Below are 12215 nucleotides of genomic sequence, written 5' to 3'. Positions count from 1 at the left end.
ATTACAACTGGTAAAGGAAAATGAACACACCAGTGGAATCCTACTTTATTCACACGATTTACTGTTGACAGTAGCGGTCGACACAAGATGATATCTAGAGAGTAAATCAGACAACTGGTGTAAAAAAAAAATAAGTTGAACATAGCACTCAACGAAACAGTCTACAGAATGCTAATGGGAAAACTACAAAGAAATCTCGTGATCAAACTAGACAGCACTTCCTTAACACCTTAAAGGCCAACTCGATGCTTTGGCAATATACATTGCTACAACTAAACTTTCATAACACCATAAAATAGATCCCAACGAGGCTAAAGAACAATTACAGAAACTAGACAGGGTAAGCAAAGAATATTTTAGGGTCCACTTGTCTCACTACGTACATATCACTGCGCAATCTTTGAGTCCATCGCATGCTGAGTTTTGTTACTAAAAGAACAGCTGTTAAGCGAAGGCAAAGAAGTGTGCTGCTCGGGTAATCGGGGGCTTTCCAGTTCATATCGGTTGGAGCTCTGTGTGTAGTCCTAGTAATCTACCCGACGGAATAGACCATAAAATATCGGGCTGCAACGTATTGACTCAAGACTGGATGACAGGATATTATAATTACCATGACAGGGAAGAAATGAGAGACAAATGCCACTTGAAGAGATGGCTTTCACATAGCTGACAACGGGACTGGGATAGCAGTGGTAACCGCCAGACAGTTTATACCTTATACCCGAACATCAGGGACTGATTAGGAATGACACATATTGACCCAAACAGAAGAATGGTCCACTTTCTGACCGGAGATGGCTCTTACCCAATACAGTTTCAAAGGGTTCAAATGGCTCTGAGCACTATGGGACTTAACATCTAAGGTCATCAGTCCCCTAGAACTTAGAAATACTTAAACCTAACTAACCTAAGGACATCACACACATCCATGCCCGAGGCTGGATTCGAACCTGCGACCGTTGCGGTCGCGCGGTTCCAGACTGAAGCGCCTAGAACCGCTCGGCCACACCGACCGGCAATGCAGTTTCACCGCATGCTTCTCAGTGAAAGGGATGAATGTATTAAGCCGTTGCGTAAGTTCGTAGCTCTTCTTGTTCTGCATTTTTGTATTCCGGTTCGTCCGCAGCTCGTGGTCGTGCGGTAGCGTTCTCGCTTCCCACGCCGGGGTTCCCGGGTTCGATTCCCGGCGGGGTCAGGGATTTTCTCTGCCTCGTTATGACTTGGTGTTATATGATGTCCTTAGGTTAGTTAGGTTTATGTAGTTCTAGGTTCTAGGGGACTGATGACCATAGATGTTAAGTCCCATAGTGCTCAGAGCCATTTGAATCATTTTTTCGTATTGCGGTTGCTTTGGGTTTATTTATCTAGCGTAACTTTTTATTTGTAGGTTGCTGTTGCTACTTGACACAAACTGTCATTTTGTTATTTGTACATAATGAGTGGAGCTGTGGACGCTTGAAAATGGAGTGTCAAGTGGACAAATGGGAACATTTCCGACACATACTTCTGATGGATTTCAACGGAGGGGTGACACAGCAGAGACAGTCAGAAACACGTTCAGGAACACCTTCGGGGTTTGATTCAGATCGTTTAAGCACATCAGAGATACACCTCAGTGAACTCGAAAATTGACAAACGTGATAAAAACGTAAATGTAAATGTCGTGTGGCTAGGGCCTCCCGTCGGGTAGACCGTTCGCCTGCTGGAAGTCTTTCGAGTTGACGCCACTTCGGTGACTTGCGTGTCGATGGGGATGAAATGATGATGATAAGGACAACACAACACCCAGTCCCTGAGCGGAGAAAATCTCCGACACAGCCGAGAATCGAACCCGGGCCGTTAGGTATGACATTCCGTCGTGCTGACCACTCAGCTACCAGGGGGGGACGATACATGTGATGAACTGCCATCATTCCCCCATAGTGCAAACTTTTCATGCAGTGGGAAAGTTTCGAAATTAGGGTGTACGGGTACCGCATGCTCTAAGCCAAAATCACAAAAATCAGGACGTAGCCATATGTGCATCTCCGCTTTCCCGTTATCAACCGACTCTTGAACAACACCAACGATTCCCATCCTGTACCGTTACTGGTGACGAGAAATGGTGTCTTTATTTTAACATGTTGTTGTTGTTGTTGTTGTTGAGGTCTTCAGTCCTGAGACTGGTTTGATGCAGCTCTCCATGCTACTCTATCCTGTGCAAGCTTCTTCATCTCCCAATACGTACAGCAGCATACATCCTTCTGAATCTGCTTAGTGTATTCATCTCTTGGTCTCCCTCTACGATTTTTACCCTCCACGCTACCCTCCAATACTAAATTGGTGATCCCTTGATGCCTCAGAACATGTCCTACCAAGCGATCCCATCTTCTTGTCAAGTTCTGCTACAACCTCCTCTTCTCCCCAATCCTATTCCTCATTAGTTACGTGATCTACCCATCATCTTCAGCGTTCTTCTGTAGCACCACATTTCAAAGGCTTCTATTCTCTTCTTGTCCAAACTATTTATCGTCCATGTTTCACTTCCATACATGGCTACACTCCATACAAATACTTTCAGAAACGACTTCCTGACATTTAAATCTATACTCGATGTTAACAAGTTTCTCTTCTTCAGAAACGCTTTCCTTTCCATTGCCAGTCTACATTTTATATCCTCTCTATTTCGACCATCATCAGTTATTTTGGTCCCTAAATAGCAAAACTCCTTTACTACTTTAAGTGTCTTATTTCCTAATCTAATTCCCTCAGCATCAGCCGACTTTTGTCAGGACTGTCTCTCCCAAGGCTATCAGTAGTTCTAATGGAATGTTGTCTACTCCCGGGGCCTTGTTTCGACTCAGGTCTTTTAGTGCTCTGTCAAACACTTCACGCAGTATCGTATCTCCCATTTCATCTTCATCTACATCCTCTTCTATCTCCATAATATTGTCCTCAAGTACATCGCCCTTGTATAGAACTTCTATATACTCCCTCCACCTTTCTGCTTTCCCTTCTTTGCTTAGAACTGGGTTTCCATCTGAGCCCTTGATATTCATACAAGTGGTTCTCTACTCTCCAAGGGTCTCTTTAATTTTCCTGTAGGCAGTATCTATGTTACCCCTAGTAAGGTAAGCCTCTACATCCTTACATTTGTCCTCTAGCCAACCCTGCTTAGCCATTTTGCACTTCCTGTCGATCTCATTTTTGAGACGTTTGTATTCCTTTTTGCCTGCTTCATTTACTGCATTTTTATATTTTCTCCTTTCATCAATTAAGTTCAGTATTTCTTCTGTCACCCAAGGATTTCTACTAGCCCCCGTCTTTTTACCTACTTGATCCTCTGCTGCCTTCACCACTTCATCCCTCAAACCTATCCATTCTTCTTCTACTGTATTTCTTTCCCCCATTCTTGTCAATTGTTCCTTTATGCTCTTCCTGAAACTCTCTACAACCTCTGGTTAATTCAGTTTATCCAGGTCCAATCTCCTCAAATTCCCACCTTTTTGCAGTTTCTTCAGTTTTAATCTACAGTTCATAACCAATAGATTGTGATCAGAGTCCACATCTGCCAGTGGAAATGTCTTACAATTTAAAACCTGGTTCCTAAATCTCTGTCTTACCATTATATAATCTATCTGAAACCTGTCAATATCTCCAGGCTTCTTCCATGTATACAACCTCCTTTTATGATACTTGAACCAAGTGATAGCTATGATTAAGTTGTGTTCTGTGCAAAATTCTACCAGGCGGCTTCCTCTTTCATTTCTTACCCCCAATCCATATTCACCTGTTACGTTTCCTTCTCTTCCTTTTCCTACTATCGAATTCCAGTCACCCATGACTACTAAATTTTCGTCTCCCTTCACTATCTAAGTGGCGCAGTGGTTAGACAATGGACTCGCATTCGGGAGGACGTCGGTTTAATCCCGCGCCCGACTATCCTGATTTAGGTTTTCCGTGATTTCCCTAAATCGCTCCAGGCAAATGCCTGGATGGTTCCTTTCAAAGGGCACGGCCGACTTCCTTCCCCGTCCTTCCCTAATACGATGAGACCGATGACCTCGATGTCTGGTCTCCTTCCCCAAAACAACCAACCAGCCAACCACTATCTGAATAATTTCTTTTAGCTCATCATACATTTCTTCAATTTCTTCGTCATCTGCACAGCTAGTTGGCATATAGACTTGTACTACTGTTGTAGGCGTGGGCTTCGAGTCTATCTTGGCCACAATAATGCGTTCACTATGTTGTTTGTAGTAGCTTACCCGAACGCCTATTTTTTTTATTCATTATTAAACCTACTCCTGCATTACCCCTATTTGATTTTGCATTTATAACCCTGTATTCACCTGACCAAAAGTCTTGTTCCTCCTGCCACCGAACTTCGCTAATTCCCACTATATCCAACTTTAACCTATCCATTTTCCTTTTTAAATTTTCTAATCTACCTGCCCGGTTAAGGGATCTGACATTCCACGCTCCGATCCGTACAACGCCAGTTTTCTTTCTCCTGATAACGGCATCCTCCTGAGTAGTCTCCGCCCGGAGATCCGAATGGGGGACTATTTTACCTCCGGAATATTTTACACAAGAGGACGCCATCATCATGTAATCATACAGTAAAGCTGCATGTCCTCGGGAAAAATTACTGCCGTAGTTTCCCCTTGCTTTCAGCCGTACGCAGTACCAGCACAGCAAAGCCGTTTTGGTTAATGTTACAAGGCCAGATCAGTCAATGATCCAGACTGTTGTTGCCCCTGCAACTACTGAAAAGGCTGCTGCCCCTCTTCAGGAACCGTACGTTTGTCTGGCCTCTCAACAGATACCCCTCCGTTGTGGTTGCACCTACGGTATGGCTATCTGTGTCGCTGAGGTACGCAAGCCTCCCTACCAATGGCAAGGTCTATGGTTCATGGGGAGGGGGGTTAACATAAGGAAAAGAAAGGACTGGTTGAGCCGAAACAATGCAGCAACTGCCCGTACAAAGACCTGCGCGCATCCACAAAAGAAAATGTTATGTATCTGGTGGAACATAACGGCTGGCATTTATTGTCAACAAGTCGAACATCTTGCAGATGCAACCCAAGAACGACGACCAGGAAGACCGCGTGAACTGATGCTACTCCATGATAACGGCCGAAACCATTGCTATGGATTGACAAAAAGCACTACACAGGGGTTGGGAAGTCATTGCGCACCCTCCTTATTCACCCTATTCTGGGGCCTCAGATTCTCGTCTTTTTCGCTCTGTGTCGAACAAACTTCAAGGAACATCCTTTCGGGAGGAAAATGCTCTTCGAATTTGGCTCGACGATTTCTTCACCTCAAACCACGCGATTTTTTTTTGTCGCTGAATCGCAAAGTTACCCCAGCGTTGGCAGACTGTTATAAATAGTGAACGCGAATATATTATTGATGACTAAAGTCTCGTGTTATGTGTATTGTTGCGTTTGTTAAACTTGTGGAAAAACGCTATGAACTTTTGAACCAACTCAATACTCGTGGAGAGGGAGGCTCCCCAGAGCACATCGTAATACAAGGCACACCTTCCTCACAGGCCAGACGATTAGAGCACACATAGAAGGATTTTTACACGGGAATTGGAGACGAAACCCCATGGACGAAAGTCGATAGTATGGCAGAATCTATCTCAAACGCCGTTCACCTTCCGTACATAAAAGGATTACGAAATAGACCTGGCATACGACCCAGGACACAACAAACAATCAGCATGACAGACACGCTAGAGGAAGACAGCGAGACTGACCCAAGCAACAATACAGACGTTGATGACGTCAACTTCCTTGACCAAATCACCTAGTTAGTGATGGGCGCTTCGTTCGATGTCTGTCAGAGGTAACCTCCCCACCTCCCCCACTTCCTCCACTGCTCACTGGACTTTGGTGGCTTGAGTAGAACTCATCTCTATTCTTCTCAGGCAACAGGTGTCTAAATATGTAATAAATAAAAAAATAATTGGCCTTGAGCAAACTTTTATTGCTGTAAAGAAGTCCATTTTCTGATTCAGGGTGTGTGATGTGGCAGTTCGATCCTGCACTGCCATCGGACAAGATGCCTTTGGCTCTACCTGCTTGTGCTGTTGCGTTGAAATGCTAATCATTTACATATATTAACATGTAGCGTACTGCGTGCCAGTTTAATATTTGTTATATGCCGCCTTCATGATGTCGCAATTTTAATAGCCATCAGAGTATCTACTACTGCGAATGTCCACCGTGCTGACAAGCTACGCTTCAGAGTAGTGTGTTCTACAACTTGGGACGCTATCAGGACTATAATACACTCTTCCGTGCGCATCCACGCATCATGTTTCTCTTGACGTTTACAAAGAAGAACAATATTGCTCTGATGTTATCTATATTATTGGTCGAAACCAGTAAACCAAATAAAACGTATTAAATGACGTATAAGGTGCCCTTTCCGACTTCTTTCTTCCGTACATGTTTGGACATGCTAAAAGGGCTTCTTCCTCTTTACATAATGTTTATTAACCCACACTTTCTCTCCACTATTGCTACCTGTTGCATATGACAAATCAGCTCCCCAAAAAGTACGCACAGGGAGTCCGTAGAAGACAGTGTTGTCTGTATCAGACACAGTGGCTTCATTGGGGCAGAAACTAGCTGGGTGACCGATTGTTAGCCTGTGGTTTCCAGGGCGGTGAACTGCTTTCAGGATAGTGATTTGTCCTGTGACCTACAGGAAAAAGACCTGCAAGTAGCTAGCCGGCCGCTGTTGGCGAGCGGTTCTAGGCGCTTCATTCCGGAACTGCGCTGCTGCTACGGTCGCAGGTTCGAATCCTGCCACGGGCATGGATGTGTGTGATGTCCTTAGGTTAGTTAGGTTTAAGTAGTTCTAAGTTAGGGGACTGATGACCTCAGATGTTAAGTCCGACAGTGGTTCAAATAGTTCAAATGGCTCTAAGTACTATGGGACTTAACATCTGAGGTCATCAGTCCCCTAGACTTAGAACTACTTTAGCCTAACTAACCTAACTAACCTAAAGACACACCCATGCCCGAGGCAGGATTCGAACCTGCGACAGCAGAAGCTGCGCGGTTCCGGGCTGAAGCGCCTAGATCCGCTCGGCCACAGCGGCCAGCTAAGTCTCATAGTGCTTAGAGCCATTTGAACCATTTTTTTTTTCAATTAGCTGCAGCAGTTTTCGGCAGCCGTATCCCTAGAATGTGTTAACGCAAATCCATTCGACCGTTTTTCGTCCGCCTTCGTTGTAATCTCTGGGGAAAGCTGTGTCAGGCAAAGCGGGAATCGGGGAAAAGTTAACTTTAATAGTTTCAGTGAATTCTGCCAATGCTCACAGGAACTGAGCAACATCAGGAAATAATTACAGTACGTACCCGCCCGCACGGGCACACACACACACACAAATTGCTAACACAGCCGCACTACAGAACTGGTATGAATATTTTCTTTGTTGGTTGGCGAGTAGGTCCTCTCGCACGCCCATCGAGGTATTTAACATGCAAATGTTTATGGCGACATGAGTATAAATTAATATCGAATAATGACATGGAAAGCACAACGAGAGGCATTCATTACCATTAATACTTATTCTCAGTATACCTTGTGGAAGTCGTGGCTCCATATCAGAATTTCTAGGCTGCGATTGCTTTTATATAATTGTCACTGGAAGTGATAATATTCGATCTCCAACCTAACATCATTAAATCTGTTGCTCTAAGAGCAAAAGGGATCTTCCATCGAACCTTTAACTCTCTGCACGAAGAGAATGGATGTTTCTAGAATGAAATTTTCACTCTACAGCGGCGTGTGAGCTGATATGAAACTTCCTGCCAGATTAAAACTGTATGGCGGACCGAGACTCGAATTCGGGACCTTTGGTTTTCGCGGGCAAGTGCTCTACCGACTGAGCTACCCAAGCACGACTCACGCCTCATCCTCACAGCTTTACTTCCGTCAGTACCTCGTCTCCTACCTTCCAAACTTTACAGAAGCTCTCCTGCGAGAGCACTTGCCCGCGAAAGGCAAAGGTCCCGAGTTCGAGTCGCGGTCCGGCACACAGTTTTAATCTGCCAGGAAGTTTCAGACTGGATGTTGGTAACTCAGTTAGGGAGGGAAAACATGCAGTGAATGTCTACTATTAAGTTACTGCACAGTAAGTGTATAAATAATAAACACGTGTTAGGTACGTGGAAATGTCCTTTTTGTCTTGAGACAGGTCTAAATATTATCAGGATTACATTCGCCTGTTATTCAAAGGAATTAAGGAATTTTGAGGTTCAGTATGCTGTTTACGACGAGATCGTTAAGAGACTGAGCGCAGCTTCGTACTGGACAAGGATAGGAAAGGAACAATCCTGAAATTCGCCCTAAGTAATATAGAAAAACAACAGAATACATGAATCGAGATGGGAGGTCGAAGATGTTAACTCCGCCTTTTCCCTACGCGAGTCCAATACATTAAGCACGTGTCACCTCGCTCAGTTGTAATAACATTATCTTTTGGGAGCATCCAACGTAAACGTGAAGACTGACATATTTTTATGTATTTAGCTTAATTTTGCTGCACACTTCTTCAAATCTGCAATGCTCACCGGATAATTTCTGCACTGTTGAGAGCACATTGCCCCTTACAGCAACCTAACTCCTTAATCGTTAGTATAATCTTGTTATTACTCACCTTCTTTCCGCTTGGGACCAGCTGTGTATGAAATCATCATTTCATCATCGTCGACTAGCAAGTCATCGATGTGGCGTCAAATAAAGAGATTTGCACAAGGCGACCGAACATCCCGAATGGGGCCTTATTTTTCCTTCCGCAAATGATATCAGTGGGCTTTTGCGAAACGTTTACCAAGAATGTGCAGCGAGGGACTTCGTGACCAGGATTCGTTTGATTCACAGGACTATGAAAACCTTTCTATTCTTTAAAGTCCCATCTGAAATCATGAGTACTGATACCTGAGCATACTGGTGGAATGTGTTAATCCCAACTGTCCTATGATACGCTGAAGAGCCAAAGAAACTGGTACACGCGCCTAATACCGTGTAGCATCCCCGAGAGCACGCAGAAGTGCCGCAACACGACGTAGCATGGAGTCCACTAACGTCTGGAGTAATGCTGAAGGAAACTGGCACCATGAATCTTCCAGGCCTGTCCAGAATCCGCAAGAGTACGAGGGGGTGGAGATCTCTTCTGGACAGCACGTTGCAAGGCAGCCCAGATATGCTCGATAATATTCATATTTGAGAAGTTTGGTGGCCAGCGGAAGTGCCTAGATTCAGAAGACTGTTCCTGGAGCCACTTCGTAGCATTTCTGGACGTGTGGGGAGTCGCATTGTCCTGCTGGAATTGCCCATGTCCGTAGGGATACACAATGGACATGAAAGGATGCAGGTGATCAGACAGGATGCTTACGTACGTTTCACTTGTCAGAGTCCTATGGAGACCTATCAGGGATCCCATATCTCTCCAACTACACACGCCCTACACCATTACAGAGCCTCCAACAGCTTGAACAGTCCCCTGCTGACCTGCAGTGCCCATTGGTTCACGAAATTGTCTCCATATCCGTAGACGTCCATCCACTCGATACAATTTGAAACGTGACTCGTCCAACCAGGGATCATGTTTCCAGTCTTCAACAGTCTAATGACGGTGTTGACGGGCCCAAGCGAGGCGTAAAGGTTCGTGCCGTACAGTCATCAAGGGTACACCAGTGGGCCTTCGGCTCTGAAAGCCCATATCGATGTTGTTTCGTTGAATGGTTCGCACGCTGACACTTGATGCTGGACCAGTACTGAAATCTGCAGCAAATTGGGGAGGGTTGCACTTCTGTCACGTTGAACGATTCTATTCAATCGTCGTTGGTCCCGTTCTTGCCGAATCTTTTTCCCGCCGCAGCGATATCAGGGATTTGATGTTTTACCGGATACCTGATATTTTCGGTACACTCGTGAAATGGTCGTACGGAAAATCCCCGTATCATCATTACCTCGGACATGCTGCTTCCCATCGCTCACGCGCCGACTATAACACCACTATCAAACTCACTTAAATCTTGATCATCTACCGTTGTGACAGCAGTAACGGATCTAACAAATGTGCGCACATTTGTTGTCTTATATGGGCGTTGTCGACCGCAGCGCCGTATTCTGCCTGTTTACGTATCTCTGTATTTGAATACGCGTGTCTATACCAGTTTCTTTGGCGCTTCAGTGTAATATCATACAGTCTCACTCATCACAAATGCCTTTCAACAGTATGTGCCTTCTAAAGACGCTTCTGACAAGAAGGAAGTGTTCTATAACATCACATCCCAGACACTTTGATCCACCTGTTTTACAGTTTTATCGTATTGTATGACTCACTTCTGTACATTTATAAATACAGGGTGGCGCACGAAATGTGTTACCATTTTGTTTTTGAAAATAAACGTTATTGCCAATACAATCTGAAACGAACATATACTACAATGAAGAGCCATCCATGGAGATTTGTTCTAACCCAGCACATGCTCAATACGTCCACCATTTCGTTTCCTAACTTCCTTCAAACGAACACTGAAGTTAGTGATTACCCTACGGCAAATGTCTTCCGTAATTTCACTGAAAGCTTGAAGAATAAGTCTTTTGAGCTCCATTAAATGACGTCGACGTTTCGGGAAAATTTGTTCCTTTACGTTCCCTCAAAGAAAAAAGTCACATGGATTGAGGTCTGGACTATTGGGAGGGGGGGGGGGGGGGGGCAATTTTGTCCGTCTTTGAAGCGACCTGGAAACCTGAGTGAAATGATCCGCATGCCGAAATGCTCGTGTAAAAACTTCAACACAGTGCTTGCAGTATGTGGCCTTACTCCATCTTGCATGAACCACTGCGTGTTGAAGGGCAAGGCAGTAGCAAGAAGCTGTGGAATGAAGCTATTGCGAAGCATGCTGAAATAACGCTCGCTGTTCACAGTTTCTTCAAAGAAAAAGGGTCCAATAAGTCCGTGACTGGAAATTGCTTCCCACGCTGTAATCCTCGGAGCATAATGTTGTCGTTCATGAAGCACTTGTGGGTTTTCAGTGGCTCAAAAGCATACATTTTGTTTGTTAACCACACCGTCTAAATAAAATGCGCCTTGTCTGAAAACCAAACGTTGTTGATTCTTCCCTATCCTCCACCCACTGAGCAAACAGTAGTCTCTGCTGCTTGTGTTATTCAGTGACCTTCTGTGCACAGGTCATCTTGTATGGTTACATATGGAGGTCACTTTTAAGAATGCGTTGAACGAAGCGTCTGGATATTCCCAGTTGCACTGCTGCCTTTCTACACGATATCCCGGACTTCTCTGTACAGCAACTCGTACCGCGTCAATATTCTCCGGCGAACAAACAGGCTTAGGCCGAGGTCGCTTTGCTTCCAATACTGTTCCTTCCTGTACAAATTTATCGTACAACTTGTGGATGGTCTTCTTGCAAGGGACCCAACGTGTGTTAAACTATTGTCGAAAACGCCTTTGAGTCACAACAAGGCTTTTCGTTTCGTGAGAAAGTAACACAATTGCCTATCGTTGCTGTGTCGTCAGTCTTCTATTATCAACCATCGCTGTTTACTAGTCTCCTAGCGGCAGTATCGTGAATTACACGTCATTTCGTAACTCATTTGTTTTTCCAAGCTCTGCTGGTACTGCTGTAGAGATCCCAGCGGGATATCTAATGTGCGTCGTAAATTGTGAAAGAAACAATTGGTAACACATTTCGTGCGCCACCCTGTACAGTCTCAGAAATTTATTAATCGAATTTATGCCTGTTTTCGACCCTTGTAGATATTCTTTTAGCTAGAAATCCTTTTATGTATGCTATTCTGCTTCTTAGATCCTTACAAGCCTTTTACCATCGCCTTACCCTGTGTAAGTGTACCCGTCGTCTGGCTGTCCATTTCCTCCTCCCCCTCTCTTTGTACATCTCCTCCTTCTCCTCTTTCTGTTCGTACCTACTACCCATCTCTCTGTCCATCTCATCCTCATCCTCTCACTGTCCATCTCATTTTCCCTCTATCCATCTCCTACTCCTCCAGTCTTTGTCCATTTCCTCCTCCTCCATGTATCTCTGTCTCCTCCTCCCCCTCTCTCTTTCCATCTCCTCCTGCCCTCTTTCTGTCCATCTCATACTTCCCTCATCTGTATGTTCATAACCCCATTCTCCTAATTCTCGTCCTCCCCCTTTTCCACCTGCCTCCCCCCTCTC

General features: G+C 44.7%; 1 protein-coding gene across 1 annotated transcript in view; it reads left to right on the top strand.

Annotated features, from left to right (window-relative positions):
* Positions 1-12215, top strand: part of LOC126481817 (uncharacterized) — a 78901-nt gene that overhangs the window by 47497 nt on the left and 19189 nt on the right. The window lies entirely within an intron of this gene.

Source organism: Schistocerca serialis, chromosome 5 (assembly GCF_023864345.2).
Source record: "Schistocerca serialis cubense isolate TAMUIC-IGC-003099 chromosome 5, iqSchSeri2.2, whole genome shotgun sequence".
Taxonomy (NCBI): domain Eukaryota; kingdom Metazoa; phylum Arthropoda; class Insecta; order Orthoptera; family Acrididae; genus Schistocerca; species Schistocerca serialis.
The sequence above is the reverse complement of the archived record's forward strand: the minus strand, read 5'-3'. Positions and strand labels throughout refer to the sequence as shown.